The following is an 8,138-nucleotide window of genomic DNA, read 5'->3' as shown; positions in this document are numbered from 1 at the left end:
CTAAATTTGCCATTTTAAAGTATACAACGCAGTGGCTGTCAGTATCTTCACAAGGTGATGCAATCATCACCACTAATTCCAGAACATTTTGCCACCCCAAAAAGAAAACTCATACCTATTAGCGATCACTCCACATTCCCCCTGCCCCCAGCCTCTGGCAACCATAATCTACTTTCCATCTCTATGTATTTGCCTGTTCTGGACAGTTCACATAGATGGAATCATTTAGTATATGCTCTTTTGTGTCTGGCTTCTTTCACTGAGCATATTTTTTTTAAGGTTTCATCCATGTTGCATTTATTCCTTTTTATGGCTGAATATGTAATATTCCTTTGAATGAATATACCACCTTTTGTTTATTCATCAGTTCATGGATATTTGGGTTGTTTCCACTTTTTGGCTACTAGCCCTTGAAAATGTAGCATCCAGGGGCACCTGGGTGGCTCAGTCGGTTAAGTGTCTGCCTTTGGCTCTGGTCATGATCTCTGGGTCCTGGGATCGAGCCCCATATCCTCAGCAGGGAACCTGCTTCTCCCTCTCCCTCTGCCTGCCACTCCCCCCTGCTTGTTGTGCTCTCTCTCTCTCTCTCTCTCTCTGTGTCAAATAAATAAATAAATAAATAAAACCTAAAAAAATAATGTAGCATCCACATTGAGATGTGTAGTAAGTGTAAAATATATTCCAGATTTCGAAGACTCGTACAAAAAAATTATATAAAAACACCTCGTTAATTATTAGGTTGACCGTATGTTGAAATCATATTTTTTATCTGTTGACTTAAATAAAATATATCCTTCAAAAGAAATTAGGCTGCAAACAAGGCAGCGGAGGCACGAGCTGCTGAGGAGGAGGGCAGCTTCTCATCCTCAGCTCACCGGGCGCAGTGGCAGACCTGAAGGGAGGAGCGGGGCTGGCTGGGCAGCCAGAGCAGCCGCTTTGGGTCACCCTGCCTTGGCACCAAGGGCAGCGGTAGAGAGGGCAAGTCCAGGCAGGAGTTGGTAGATTAATTCCCCTCTGGCAGGGGACCCGGACCTAGAATTACGGGCAAAAGGAGTAATTGCAGTGGCCAATGGCAACAATGGCTTCTCCTGGCGCCTGGCCTGGGCTGTGCTGCAGAGCTGCTCAGGTCCGCACAAGCTCCCGGGCTCTGTTCACTAGCCCAGGAACAAGGGCAGCAACAGGAGAGGCCTCCTTGCCCCCTGGCACCAGGCACCTGGCTCCCGAGCGGCCTTCGGGAGGCTGGAGCCTGGCCCTGCACTGTCATTACCCTGCGGGGTGGCCTTGGGCAAGTCCCTTCCACTCCGGGCCTTGTCCAGTGAGGGGATTGGACTAGATGATCTGGACTGTTTTCCAGCTTGAATATTTAATATAACTTTAATATTATTTAATAGTTAATATTTTAAAATACTTAATATAAATTTAATATTATATTAAATATGAATCTTTCAAATTGTAAATGGAAAAGTCCTGAGTCCAACAGACATGAGATCAGTGCGGGCTTTCTCCTTACCATTTGTCTAACTTCTCTGCTCTGGGTTTCTCCATCTTTAAAATGGAGTCAATAGCAAATAGTTCCCTCCCAGCGTTACTTTGAGGTTTAAATCAGATAATGGTTGCTGACACTTAGTGCTTACTAGGTACCAAGTACTGTCCTAAGTGCTTTGCACAGATGAGGGTGCTTAATCTCCCCACGAAACCCTCCAAGGCAGGTCTTATTAGTCCATTGCCAAGTGCATATACTGACAGTGTTTCGGAGCAAGGGTTTCGAACCCAGGCTGTCCAAAGTTCCTGCTGCATCATGTTAACCCCCCCCCCCCGCCCACGCACAGATAGGAGGCATAATAAATCCTCAGTAGATGCTAGAGGGCAGAGGGGAGCAGAATCCCATGATTGTTGATATACTTCAGTGGAAACACTGCTGAGCTCCCCGCTGAACAGATAAGGACACCAAACCCAAGAGGATAAAGTGACGTGTCCTGGGCCACCGCCAAGATGGTGACAGTGTGAAACCTAAGTATCCTGGCTCAGAGCTCCCCTAAGTATTTGAAACTGGAGTGGATCTCGAGTTACACATGCAAATCAGCGGGCAGATCAGTGGCCCCAACCCAGGCTGATCTCAGAACTTATCACTTGGTTGATTAACATCTGAATATCAGGGCAGTGCTTCTGGAAATGCCTTTGTCTTCCTCTGTGTATAGTCCCTGAATTTCATCTAGGTAGAATCCTTCGTTGTTAGGTCTTGCATTTAATAAGAATTGTCTGGGGGCTCCTGGGCGGCTCAGACGGTTAAGCGCCTGCCTTCGGCTCAGGTCATAATCCTAGGGTCCTGGGATCGAGCCCCGCATCTGGCTCCCTGCTTCGCGGGAGGCCTGCTTCTCCCTCTCCCACTTTCCCTGCTTGTGTTCCCTCTCGCTGTCTCTCTCTCTCTGTCAAATAAATAAAATCTTAAAAAAAAAAAAATTAAAAAAAAAAAATTGTCTGCCCAGGGCACTTCAAAAATCACTCTTGGCTCAAATATTTCTTGAATGTTTACTGTGGGTAGAACATGTACTAGGCACAGGACTACACAGAGATGAAGGAACTACCTCCCTACCCTGCCCTCCGGGAGTTCCCAGTTCAATCAGACAGATAAAAGAAAATCCCTTGCTCAAGAATAAGTGCTTAAAGATGGACAAAAATGATAAAAGCCAGTGTTGGTGATGGTGCAGAGAACAGTCACTCTCCTTCCCTACTGGTGGGAAAGGAAGTTGGTACAGCCTCTCTGGAGGGCAGTTTGGTAACAGGTATCAAAAGTCCTAAAATTGTGCCTACCCTCAAATGCTGCAATTCTATTTCCTGAGATTGGTCCCAAGGAAATAATTGTGGCTGGGTGCAAAGAAGTAGCTGTAGTTATATTAATGCAGCATTGATTATAACAATGAAATACTGGATGTAACAGGAATGTCCATCCTTGGGTGACTGGTAAATGATACCAGGTCTTCCATACAAAGGTCTTCATTGACTAGTTAATGCTGGAAAGAGATTCACATTATTGCCTAATGGGAGAAAAAAGGCAGGTAACAAAGAGTATCTACGGAATGATGTCATTTTTCTGGTAAGAATATGTATTTGCGGGGCGCCTGGGTGGCTCAGTCGTTAAGCATCTGCCTTCGGCTCAGGTCATGACCCCGGGGTCCTGGGATGGAGCCCCACATCGGGCTCCCTGCTCAGCAGGGAGTCTGCTTCTCCCTCTGCCCCTCCCCCTGCTCATGCTCTCCTTCTCTCTCAAATAAATAAAGTCTTTAAAAAAAAAAAAAGAATCTGTATTTGCTATGATAAGAGCACGGCATTATTTCAACCCTATAACATAGATCATTTCTTTTAAAAATTTTTGAAATAAACTTTTTAATATCATAGATGCTGTTTTTAATTTCATTTGACAGTTGAGGAAGCGAGGTTCAGACAGTTCAGGAGACTAGCCCACATGTGAACAGCTGGGGTTAGAGTGCAGCTCAGAGAGTCTCTGCATTGAAGCCTGGGGCCAAGGCCTTCCTGTAAGCAGAGAAAAAGGCAGGGAAGAACACGGTGGTTCTCTCTGGATGAAAAATTAGTTATTTATTAAATGTATTATTTTATTCTTCATTATACTTATCTGCATTTTCATTGCCTCTCTCTCTCTCTCTCTCTCTCTCTCTAAGCATGGGTTATTACTTTATTTCAAATAACACTGGCCAATTGACTCTACAAACCAAGAAGACCAAACACTTGAACTGTCAAGCGGGTTTTTTCCCTGCCACGCTCTCCACCTGCCAGGGGGTGTTTCAGGCTAAGAGCCAGGAAACCCTAAGGTCTAGTCTTCAGAACTACAATGAGGGGAACCTCATCCCCAGCCAGCCCCTCTCACGTAGGATCCCAAAGGGCAAGGTTCCAGCCAAAGGGGTCCAGTCTTCCCACCAGCCCCGGACCTCCGAGGCTGGGACCTCACATGCAATTCAAAGGTGGGCACTTGGGTCACTGTGGCCCCATTCCTCATTTCAGAATGAACTAGGCAAGCAGAAACCCAAAGCAGGTGGCAAGGATTCTTAAAAAAACAAAACAAAACAAAACAAAAAACACAAGGGTTCATGTTTTTCCCAAATCAGCTAGGGATCCCCTAGTCACTACCCACCAGGGAGTTCGCTGACTCTTTCTACTCCCTGAGCTGATTGGGCGCAGTCGTAACCGTTCCCGATTCAAACTACCTGTCACAACTGCTCGTAGAGTGTCCCACCCTGGGCTTCCACCCTCTGAGGAAAGGCAGAGGCTGGAAGCAGGCCAAAGAATTGTTTGAGGGGGGGTGGGAGGCGTGCGGAGGCAGGGAGTTGAAATCCTACTGAAAACAGCGAAATGATAGTAATAAACTCAACAAACATTTACTGAAAACTTAAACATGCTGAGAGGTTTACGAGCTTTATTTCATTGAATCCTCCCTCAAAACGATTATTACACCCATCTCGAGGGTGGGAGAACCCAGGCTGAGTGGTATTGAATAATTTGCCCAAGGTAATACCATGCAGCTGATAAATGGTCCATGCAGTCAGGACTCTACACCCAAGTCCTCCTCTTGCTAAGCATCCCCTTCCGGGACCCATGGGAGCCCGTAAGAGCCTTTACACCTCTCAGAACACACACGTACATGCTAATTTTCAATTTCAAGGAAACCGTTTTCAAGTCCCTTGGCCAGGAAGATCTCACATTTCTTCTGGATTTATGTGATGCCGCCTTGGAAATAGTCCAGCTCAACGCCTCTGAGGCACCCTGGGTTTGTCTGCTATTGTCAGTCCTACACGTTTCTGTGACCTTGGGTCTCACTATCCCCATGTAAAATGGAGACTGATAATAATATACACAGACACATCCGCACACAATCATACACTGACCAGAAAGTTGACAATATACTCTGCTTTTGTCTGCATTATAATGTAATATAGCTAAACCATTTGCATTTGTTATTCTTATTTGCCTGTTTTCAGACTTAATGGCTACTCTGTTTATCTTGTGGGGGTTTTATGTGTGTGTGTGTGTGATGAATTTGTGTGTGTGATAATGAAATGTGTGAGGAATTTAGCATACGGCCTGACACACAGCAGGTGCTTAATACATGAGATCTACTGTTGTTTTCCTTTATTTTTATGAATCTGGCCTCAACTCAATCTCACCAATGTTAGTTCATTGCTTGCTATGTGCGGGCTCCAGGGGGAAGCTCACATGCAGTGGGGGAAGGAAATAGACACGCTTATGAAGAATTCTCCTGGAGGGCAGTCTATATTAAAGTGATGTGCTGGGGTGCCTGGGTGGCTCAGTCGGTTAAGCGTCTGACTTCGGCTCAGGTCATGATCCCAGGGTCCTGGGATTGAGTCCCGCATTGGGCTCCCTGCTCGGCGGGGAGCCTGCTTCTCCCTCTCCCTCTGCCCCTCCCCCCTGCTTGTGCTCTCTCCCTCTAATAAATAAAATCTAAAAAAAAAAAAAAAAAAAAAAGTGATGTACTGCCTGTGTAGACAAAGTGCTTTGAGAAAATAATGGACAAGGGAGTGAATTCTTGCCAGGAAGACCTAAGTGGTAAGGTTTTTATTCTTAGATTAAATGTACAATACAGATAAGTGCACAGATCTTAAATGTACAGTTTGGTGAATTTTGACAAAAGTATACAGTCCTGTAACCACCACTGGAATCAAGATAGAGACTATTTCTATGCCCCCAAAAGCCCTTTTGTGCCCCTTCCAGTCAATGCGTACTCCACAAAGGCAACCACAGCTCTGTTTTTCCCATAGTAGACTAGCTTATCTGCTCTTGATCTTCGTGTAAATGGAATCATAGAGTCCTCCTTTCATGTCTGGCTTCTTCCATTGAACATGGGTGACAGGTTCTAATCTGGGGACCAGTTTTTCGATCTTCATTCATTCATTCATGCATGCATGCAGCATTCATTCACAGTCTCCCAACCTTTGGGCCAGTCAGAAAATCTGTTTGTTCATTCACCCAAAAACAATTTATCTGTGATCGAGGTCTGGTTTGATTATTCTCCATCCCTGGCTTTGGTCCTCTGACTCCAAAACAAAAATTTGGTAAGCACTGTCTGCTGTTGTTTCAAATGCTACTCCCTCTCCTCCCACATTCTAGAAAATCTTTGCTCTACCCTGGGCATCATCATCAAGTCTTAAGAAAATCTTCATCGCCATCAAGTATATGTTTCCTGAAGACCCTACTGGGCAGGCATCACCTTAGATTATTTTGTGAGATTAGCCCCAAGAAACAGGAAAGGCTTACATCAATGAAAGCAAGATTAACTGCAAACTTGGATGGAAGGCTGGGGGTAGAATTTCCGAAAGTGTGTTCCACCATGGATCGCCGGTTCTCTTGTTATCACAGGTGTGAAGCAGGGACAGGGAAGATAATTATGTGGACACCTCGGTTTGGGAAACCCTGGGTTGAAAAAGCAAAACAACAACAACAACAAAACAGGTCTCCTGACTGCTGGACTTTTCAGAGACTTGACTGTGATTGTTCTTTTTTTTTTAAACTTTTTTTTTAGATTTTTATTTATTTGTTTGTTTGTTTGTTTGTTTGTTTGAGAGAGAGAGGGAGAAACAGCATGAGAGGGGAGAAGGTCAGAGGGAGAAGCCGGCTTCCCGCTGAGCAGGGAGCCCGATGCGGGGCTCGATCCCAGGACTCCGGGATCATGACCTGAGCCGAAGGCAGTCGCTTCACCAACTGAGCCACCCAGGCGCCCGTGATTGCTCATTTTTAAGAAGAGGGTCTGGTGCGCAGCTTTGCCCAAGTGGTTTGATCCCAGAACTTTTTCTGCCTGGAACAACTTGGGCATTCCTGTGTTGTCCAGGCCGCATCTGTGGGATTCCCTGATGTGACTTTAGAGAATTCATAAGCGATTGGGGTCCAGCAGAGGTAATGGAGCAAACTGCCCGGGAAGGTTGAGCCAGAGCAGGGTAGAGCCAGGTGCTGTGAAGAAGGGGGAGCTACTGCCTGAGGAAGGTAGGAGAAAAAGGGCTTGAGCGGAAAGAAACTTCCCAGCCAGAAGAGGAGCTGGCTCAGGCTAGACTGGGGCCTAGAGAGGATATCCATATTGCAGAATTTCTATGGAAATGTTCTCCTTACAACTGGCTGCATCTGGATGCTGCATTTGGTGGATGGAAGGAAAAGGAGGAAAGGGTTCACGGTTACTGTACACTGGACATGACAGTGACTAGGAAACCGAGTCCCCCATCACAATCTCTACTGCTAGAACTGCTCCTTTCCCACAGAGGAATGAGAGGCTGAGCTCTGCCCTTTCCTGGACCGGCTCAGAGAAGTCACCTGCACTCACTGTGCCACAGCTGTCCCAGCTGTTGGGACTAGGAGATGATCAGGTGGGCCTTCCAGAAAAGTCTGAGATGTCACAAAAGACGGGCAGATCTGGGTCTCATCACCATCGAGGCAGAGCTTCACCAACAAGGCTTCCAGCAAGTTTGCACACGAAGCTGTGGCTGCCAGATGTTCTGGGGTAATTCCAGCCCAGGTGCAAGTCCCAGCTCCACCGCTCACCTTGAGCAAATCACTTTACTTCTCTGGGCCCCAGTGTGCCCACCTGAAAAATGAAAATCATCATATTTTTTCCTCATGTTGAAACGAATAATTTTTGAGAATAATAAGACAATGGATATAAAATATTTGGCATGTGTTGGGCACTAAGGGCTTCCTAGAAAGTGCCTCTGTTTGTTACCAGCAATAAATTCCTCCAAAGCCCATTGTCTCTGTAAAAGGAAATTTGTTACGTTAAAATGGTTAAGTGATGTTTTACTGTAGAGGGGAAAACTGGTAGAACTAGTTGAAACCAATTGCTTTTTATTTTCTGTAAATCCCACCAACCGCATCTCCCTGGGGTCAAACAGGGCATAAGAATAACTCAGTGGGACTCTGCACTAACGGACACTCCTGTGGGGAAGGCCTCTCATTCCCGGGGGTGCCAGACGCCTCCTCTATCCCCAGATTTGTCCCCCTGCTGGGGGTGACTCAGACTGCATGAGAGGGGGTGGGGGTGGGGGCTGTGCCAGGGGTCACTACACCAAAAGAAAGAGAGAAAGAGGGAAGGGAAGGGAAGGGAAGGGAAGGGAAGGGAAGGGAAG

At 46.2% G+C, this 8,138-nt stretch overlaps 1 long non-coding RNA gene across 1 annotated transcript in view; it reads right to left on the bottom strand.

The window, feature by feature from the left end:
• The window catches only part of LOC141374495 (uncharacterized), a 32,387-nt gene that overhangs the window by 8,705 nt on the left and 15,544 nt on the right, over positions 1-8,138 (bottom strand). The window contains exon 3 of the long non-coding RNA XR_012381427.1: positions 7,340-7,600. This is a non-coding gene — a long non-coding RNA (uncharacterized lncRNA). The remainder of the gene's footprint in view (positions 1-7,339; positions 7,601-8,138) is intronic.

This window comes from Callorhinus ursinus, unplaced genomic scaffold (assembly GCF_003265705.2).
Source record: "Callorhinus ursinus isolate GAN/ISIS: 27379988/994484 unplaced genomic scaffold, GSC_fseal_2.0 scaffold18, whole genome shotgun sequence".
Lineage (NCBI taxonomy): Eukaryota > Metazoa > Chordata > Mammalia > Carnivora > Otariidae > Callorhinus > Callorhinus ursinus.
This window is presented reverse-complemented; position numbering and strand designations above follow the sequence as displayed.